This window comes from Panthera leo, chromosome C1 (genome assembly GCF_018350215.1).
Source record: "Panthera leo isolate Ple1 chromosome C1, P.leo_Ple1_pat1.1, whole genome shotgun sequence".
Taxonomy (NCBI): Eukaryota; Metazoa; Chordata; class Mammalia; order Carnivora; family Felidae; genus Panthera; species Panthera leo.
The window spans coordinates 120570006-120578309 of record NC_056686.1 but is presented as its reverse complement, the minus strand read 5'-3'; the positions used below and the strand labels follow the sequence as shown (position 1 = coordinate 120578309).

At 35.3% G+C, this 8304-nt stretch overlaps 1 long non-coding RNA gene across 1 annotated transcript in view; it reads right to left on the bottom strand.

Annotated features, from left to right (window-relative positions):
• Nucleotides 1-562: 562 nt before the first annotated feature.
• LOC122225813 overlaps nt 563-8304 on the bottom strand; it is a 40819-nt gene continuing 33077 nt past the window's right edge. Inside the window, exons 2-3 of the long non-coding RNA XR_006205368.1 lie at nt 4981-5079; nt 563-1534 (exon numbers count right to left, since the gene is read on the bottom strand). This is a non-coding gene — a long non-coding RNA (uncharacterized LOC122225813). The remainder of the gene's footprint in view (nt 1535-4980; nt 5080-8304) is intronic.

Below are 8304 nucleotides of genomic sequence, written 5' to 3'. Positions count from 1 at the left end.
TTTCATCATATTTATACAGAGCCTATTCTGATGGCCTTTTCCACCTGGCTCCCATTACTGTGAAGATTGAAGTCAAATTTATACATTTGAAATCTATCAAGTATGTACACTCATAATTTCCAGTTCATTACCAGTCTCAATCAAGTCTTTACCTATTCTGCTGATATTTGCAAGTTTTTAAAATTGTGTTATTTTTAAAAGATATTTTGTCCAGCATTACTTCAAATTATAATCTAAAAAGCAGATAGATGTTCAAAAGTAATTTTAGTACATGTCAAGCATGGTAACTACTAAAATCTAAAATAGATGTATGTAATAAATATGGCAGGAGAAAAAAAAAAGACAGAAATAATCCCACTTGTTTTAGAGAATCCTGGGGAGGGTTTAAACTGGAGAAGAATCTTAACAAATGAATGGGTTTCATAGGGCTGAAGAGGAAGGTGAGACATTTCTACCAAGCGTACATTTCCACCCAGGACACAATGAATGATAAAGGGAAGCACAAGTAAGAAAGTATTTATTAATTTTTTATTATGCCAGAAGCAACTGTGTAAATGGGAGAATAGCCCTAGTACAGCATGAACTGAAAAGGGGTCCATTTCCTTCTGAAGAATCACATCTAGCATAGCTCTCAGCCCACTGTGCTTTGTTGAACAAAAGCTGAATCATAGGAGATTTTGAAACCATTTAGCTTGACATATTGAAACAGCAGTGTGGGACACTTAGTTCCACTCTGAAACATAACAAATAGTCATATCTAATGAGAATTGTTGAAGTTTCTTTATTGCTAGTGATAGAAATCTGAAAATGCTCAAATTAAAGTTGGTTTGGTTACTGGTTTCTTGAAGTATTGCTAAAGTCCTGTTTTATTTGGTCTTGAACTACTACCAGTTGTGGAGGAAATAGTAAAGAAACAAATTTTTAAAAAAGATAAAAAGCTGATAGCATCTTTAATTAGCTCCTCTTGTATTCTTTCCACAATGTATTATAAAAGCTTGTCCATTGTTAGACAAGATAAAGCTTTAAAAACTCAATTCTAGAACATTTTAGCATACAAAAGTGATGAATCCATGACTAGTGGGTAATCCTTCCTTTCTAAGATGGAAATATCTTCTAAGACAAGGTTGGCATAGTGTGCAGATAGAGATCAGTACAATTTGAAGAACTGGTCATTTGTCACTTGTCAAGTAATGTACATATTGACATACATTAACTCATGTAATTCTCACCTATAATTCTGAGAGTGTGAAATGAGTAATTCTGATTTATAGGTAGAGAAATGGATCCCGAGAAGAGAAGTGATTTGCTTGGCATCACACAGCTGGTGGGTGGTAGAACAGTGATTTGAACCTTCTTCAGCTAACTCATTTTCCAAAGAAGTTACACCTGGAACCCAGGATGTTCAATCACATGCCCGTAATGAGTGACAGAGCCAAGCTCAATGCTTTGATCAGATGATTTGCTATCATGGAAGACTTGAGAACAGATTTGAATACAGGATCCATGGGTTTGGTGTCTCTATTATTGTTACTATCTGGAAAGAGAAACTGACTTTAGCTATCTTAAGCAAAAAAAAAAAAAATCTTGTTAGAATGAGAAATGACTTGCCAATAACTAGTAGACCATTTTGCATTTGATCTTAAATATTTAATTGACGTTAGGTGCTCCTGAGTGAGTGGCTAAGTCAGTTAAGAATCTGGCTGATCTCGCAGTTGGTGAGATCAAACCCTACGTCGATCTATGCTGTCAGTGCAGAGCCTGCTTGGGATTCTCTCTCTCACCCTCTCTCTCTGACCTTCTCCTACTCCCTCTCTCTCTCTCCCCCACTCTCGCTCTCTTTTAAATAAACATTTAAGAAAAAAATTGATATTAAAAAAAACCTATTCAAAGTAATTGAAAGGAAGTATGTTTAAACCTAATTGATTAGTGTTCTCTTTCTAATTTGGCTTTCTTTTATTTCTTTCTAGAGTATCCGATTGTTGTTCAGCTATTCTTTATGTGATTGTGTGTGTTTGCCACTTTCTTTTTTACAGTTTTGGAATGTCAGTGGGTTGAGTGGCAGAAAAATTGTGACATAAAAGAGGGTAGAATCATAAACATCTGTTATCAAGTTTTTAATTTAGTATCATACCATTATAATTTTATGTATTCTGAATTAGGTAAGGAAATCATTGTTTCCCTTCCACTTCCTGATGACCTGTCTGAAAAAACTCTTTTTTTCTTTTCTTTTTTTTTTAAATTTATTATTGAGAGACAGAGCATGAGCATGGGAGGGGCAGAGAGAGGAGGAGACACAGAATCCAAAGCAGGCTCCAGGCTCTGAGATCTTAGCACAGAGCTCAATTCGGGGCTCAAACTCACAAACTGCGAGATCATGACCTGAGCCGAAGTCGGACACTTAACCGACTGAGCCACCCAGGCAGCCCTTATTTTCTTAACATGTAAAATGTTTTCCCCAGAAAACATTTCATTTTCCACATCCATTTTCCCTCTGAAAAAAAAAAAGCACACAATATTTACAGTATACAAAAAAATGAAAAATAAACATATATAAAAAAAATACTCGGATCTACCACGTAGCTTAGAACACAGCATTAGCAATAGAGTTGAAACTAGCCCTGGGCATTTCTCTCCTATCTCACATATTCCCCTTCCTCTGGATTCAATTTTGTCCCACATTAGTCCCAAATTTTGTGGTTACTAGGACCATGAATTAATATACACTTTTATGTTGTGTGTGTCTCAATACAGTCTGTAAAATTGTCCACATTTGTTCTACTAAATGAATCTTCTCATCACAGTGTCTATGAGCACCTATGTACTACCCTCTCTGCTGGAACTTATATTAAAGATTCTTTTGTCAATACGAATAATCTAAAACAAGACCTAGTGAAGATTTTAACTTTCACTATTTATTAGTGGACTCCTGCATCTTTTTTTTTTTTTTACTAACCATACTTGTTTCTCCTCATCTCAATTGTCTATTCATATTTCTGATATTTTCTAATGTAAATTTTAAAACTGTTTTTATAGAAATCTTTTTAAAAAATTATTTATATTTTAGTCATTGTTACTGTATATACTGCAGATCTTTCCTTTGGGCTATGACTTGTCTTTTCATCTCTCCATGGTGGTTTTAGATAAATAGTTTTCTTGTTATTGTTATTTTGATAATGCATTTTTTCAGTTTTAATAAAATTAACTATATCAGTCAGTTCTTCTATAGCATATGTTCTTTTGCATCTGTTTTAAAAAGGCTATATCAAAAGATAATGATTATATCTAAAATGTTTTAAAGTATTGCTTTTCATATTTGAGGTTTTCATGCACACAAAATTGATTTGTATGATACTGTGAGATAGTGTGAAGGGGGAAGACTCAATATAGCTTTTTTTTTTTCCTATGTGAATATCCAATTATTCCAGGATCATTTGTCATAGAGACTATCATTTCTAGAGTAATTGCAACACCACCTCTGTCATGTATCAAGTTCCCTCTCCTGTGTAGGTCTGCTTCAGGACCCCAGTTCTGTTCCACTGGTTGGATTCTTTTCACATACATGTTCATTTTCCTGTCAGATGATTTCTGTTCGGGCATTTATCCTTTCTAATGTTATCCATTTGAACTTCTTACTTTCCTCTATAAATATTTCATATAATTTTTGTACAGTGGGTTTACGTAGTAATCTCCATTTTTATTTTATGATCCTGTTTTCTGTTAGATTTTGCATTTTAATTTTTACTCACACTTTATGAGACCACTGACTCTTTAAATGCTATTTTTATGGGGATAAACCCATACTGTTCATGAGGATTTAGCTTGTAAATGTTGCCCCCATAACCTGGGACCCATTATTAATTCCAGTTATTTAAATTAATTTAATTAAAAATAAAACTAAATTCCTTTTCTATTAAAAACAATTAGCATACTCCAAAGCCTATATTCTTGATTATTTTTGGAAATTAATGGCAATTAGACATGCTGTAAAGTTTAAACATTTACAATAAATTAGGCAACATCACTGCGGCAAAAGGCAGTCTAAGATAAAGTGTTAATTATCTCCAAAGAGATAGAATAGCATTTTTATGATAACGATTTGCATCTAACTAATATAATTGAATTTTGTATCTCAACCATCTCTTGAATTAAAGGGAAAACTATCATTTAAAAATTATCACTGCCCTACTGGTAATCCTGATAATCTTCCTATCCCCTGAGATATCTCTAAAAACACTGGAAAATAGAACTTTCTTCAAATACGTTTCTGTGATGCTACTGAAGCTGATTATAAAAGAAAAAATAGGTTTATAAACTTTTGGTATTTTTGTCCCTATATTATTAATAAGGCATTACTTTTATCTAAAGAGTAAATGCAAGATTATGCAATTCTATAACATCAATGATAATAATTAGTCAAAGACACTAAACTTGGGGGGCACCTGGATGGCTCAGTCAGAGCATCCAACTCTTGATCTCAGCTTGGGTCTTGATCTCAGAGTTGTGGTTTAAGCCCTGAACATGCTCTTCACTGGGCATGAAGACTACTTAAATAAATTAAGTAAGTAAGTAAGTAAAACAAAGAGGGTATAGGTATACTTGTAGCTAGAGCTGTGGCGAGTATCATGTTTTTTAGCAATCTCATAACTTCCCTTACCTGAATCCTCTGCCTGCCTAGGTAACTGAACAAGTAGGGTATTGATCAGTGGAATATTGACTGCAATAAAAACCAAGAAATCTGGATCCAGACCCTATTATTCTCTGAGTGAGGCAAAATACACTTAATAATTTAAATTGAGTCTTAGTATCCTCTAAGATATAATGAAGACCTATAAATGAATAAAATAATTGTTATGAATGTCAAAATATCTAATATTAACAAATATTTCAAATGTAAACACTGTATGTTTAAAAGGCAATAAATAATAAATATATCAATAAATGCAAATCATGGTAATTAATAATACCAATATATAGTAGTACCTAATCATTATCTGCCAAATGTGGGAATGATGACCAAGGGAACTATGTTTGCTTCAATAGTCTTTCTCAAAATTCACTTGAAAACATGAGGAAACATACCTGCAAAGAAGCAAGAAAATTACTTTAGCTGTAGATACCAAGATATTAAGAATACTTACACAGAAGGAGGCATATTATAAGAGACTCCTAAATACAGAGAACAAACTAAAGATTGCCGTAGGGGAAGTGGGTTGGGAGATGGGCTAAATGGGTGATGGGCATTAAGGAGGGCATTTGGTGGGATGAGCACTGGGCGTTTTTAAAGTTTATTTATTGATTTTTTTTTTTTTTTTTTTTAGCAATAGCAGGGGAAGGGAAGAGAGAGAGAGAGAGAGAGAGAGAGAGAGAATCCCAAGCAGATTCTGTGACAACAGTGCAGAGCCAGATGTGGGGCTCAATCTCATGAACCATGAGATCATGACCTGAGCCGAAATACCAAGCACAATGCACTGAACATAGTAACTATTCAATAAGAATAAAAGATACTTTTTTGTTTCTTATATTGCTGTGACCAGCCCTGTTGGTCACTATTTAGTTAAAATTAATAAAAATTAGGGGTGCCTGAGTGGCTCAGTCAGTTGAGCATCCAACTTCGGCTCAGGTCATGATCTCAAGGTTCGTGAGTTTGAGCTCTGCATTGGGCTCTGTGCTGACAGCTCAGAGCCTGGAGCCTGTTTTGGATTCTGTATCTCCCTCTTTCTCTGCCCCTCCCCTGCTCATGCTCTGTCCCTCTCTGCCTCTCAAAAATAAATAAACATAATAAAAAAATAAAAATTAAAAAACTAATAAAAATTAAAAAATAGTAAATATAATTTAAATAGATGAACTCTGTGAGAAGTTATGGTTTCCTCGATATTTGCAAAGTCTATTCTTACCTTCCCCTCTATCCCTTTGTTTTTCTTCGTAAGGAACTTGCTTTAGAAAAGTAGAAATCACAAAAGGCCACCAGAGAGTGAAGTTAAAATAAATACCTTCCCCTTATTGAAATCTAAGATATTGTTGTTGGTAATGATTCAATTTATCCTATCCTTCTTAATTTGATTAAACCACTTCCCAGCAAAATGTCTTCCTTTACTGAGCACCCAACTTCACCATGGGGGTGAGACAGAATGAGTGCCGTCCCTCTTTGTCACCAGGTACCAGATACTCAGCAACAGTTCCTCAGGATTTATGAATTCTAGATAAGTAAGCCATAAAAGATATATTTCCCCTTTGATCCATCTTGAAGAGATTTACTCATTCACTTGTACTCCACATAACAAGAGTTGTGGACTCTATATCTTAATTAACATTTTAAAAACAAAAATAATACGAAGTTGGCATTTTCCCATCCTTCTCTGTTTTATAATTGCAGTTCACTTTTTCTTATAACACTCCAGTTCTGCGAATACAGCCAATTGTCTTAAGTAATTAGGTTGTCTATTTTGGGTAAATATGCTACAGTGTGAGAACATGTAAAAGTCTCTGTGTGACTTGATATAAATTGTGTTAATTAAACACACTATTGTTTGAAGCAGTATCTTCTAAAAACAACCACAAGAGATTTGGTTTTCTCCACAGCAATCAGATTCTAGTGCTTGGAAAACTTAAGCCTAATGAGCTCTAGGCACTATCATCAAGTGGAGATTTTAAGTTTCCAGTGACCAGGACCCACTGTGGGGCAGAGATGAGGCCAGAGGTCAATTGCAGTTGTCAGTGCCACTCTACAAGACGGTCATCAGTGGAGATAACGCTGAAGACAGAGCTGAGAAAAGAGAAGTAAATGTTTACCCAGTACATACTGCAAATTACAAGTAAGGCCGTGCACTAGATGAAATACCTGACATCTCTTTTATAAGCAGCTCCTCACTGATATAGGGACACATTTTCCCTAAAGATGGCTAACTTGAACTCAAAGTAATTTAGAGGAGGTGACAGGCTAAAGTAAAATAGCTGCATTTGAATGCACATTTGTACAACTCCAGAATACAGCACTTTGGAAGATACCAAGGTGTCCAGTAGGTCAGAAGAAAGGATACAGAAAGCTTGTACAACTGGATGGGACATTCTTATGGAAAACAATACAAAATTATGAGCGGTAAATTAAATGTGGGGCCTGGAGAAGGCACCCATGAAAATAAGTAGCTCTGAAGATTCCTGTTCGAAGTATTGTTGCATGCTAAAACACTGCAAATATTTAGTTGCCTAAATTAATTACTATTATCTTTTGCATTTCTGGGGTATCATAGGGTTGGCTAGGATGTACTTACTTAGCGTTCCTTATGTAGTTAGAATTAGGTGCCAGGCGAGGCTGGAGGCATCCAGGCACTTGATTAGCTAAGCAGCCAAGGTGACTCATTCACATAACTGGCAGTTCAGGCTAGCTGACTGTCTACTCAGTGTTTAGCTGGGGCTGTTGGCCATGATCTTATCTGGGGCTGCATGTGGCTTGTGCCTCTCATTGTATGGCAGCTGGGACCAGAGGTGTTGTATCACAAGACACAGTTTTCCAATAAGGATGGAGCAGATTTTGCCAATCCTTTCAAAAGAGTTTCCCAGAGTTGCAGAATATTGCTTCTGCTGTGTTCTGCTGGGTAAGCAGTCACCAGGCAAGTCTAGATTAAAGAAAAGGGAAATGAACTCCATCTCCCAATGTGGGGGACATGACAGAATCTGTAGCTATCTCCAATCCACCTCTGCCAAGCAGATAGAATCCTACCAAAGAGATTTGTAGAGCACTCTAGACTTTCAACACTGGTAAACCTGAACAGACAAGTGAGTTGGTGTAAATACTGAGGTTTAAAATCACCGACCAAGGCAAATAGGAAATCGTATTACTTTCTGCCTTTCTTTTATCCTGATGCTGATGAAAGAAATAGAGAAAAGGATAACGATGGAAATGTAAGAGGTTAATCTTTGAATGGAACCCCTGAGGAATGAGAGAATATTTTCAGATAGGGGATTCAAGATTTCCCATCACATTTATTTTATATTACATACAAGGAAACTGGCCAGGGTAAAGGAAGTGAATGGCTCAAAATTACACAAGTTAGTGACATATCAAATTAATTGTGGATTACATAATCTTATAATTAAAGTGTGAAAAATCTTTAACTCTCTTTTTCATAAGAACTACAGTTTTACTTATGTAAATTTACCCAAATTTAAATTTAACCACATGTAAAAAGTTAGGCCTATTGAGAATCTAGGTTTTTAGCTCATCTTAAACTGATCATAATGTAAGCTCCCCAATGAAAAAGAACATGTCTGCTTTACTCAAGTTTGAATCACTGGGATTTAGCACCA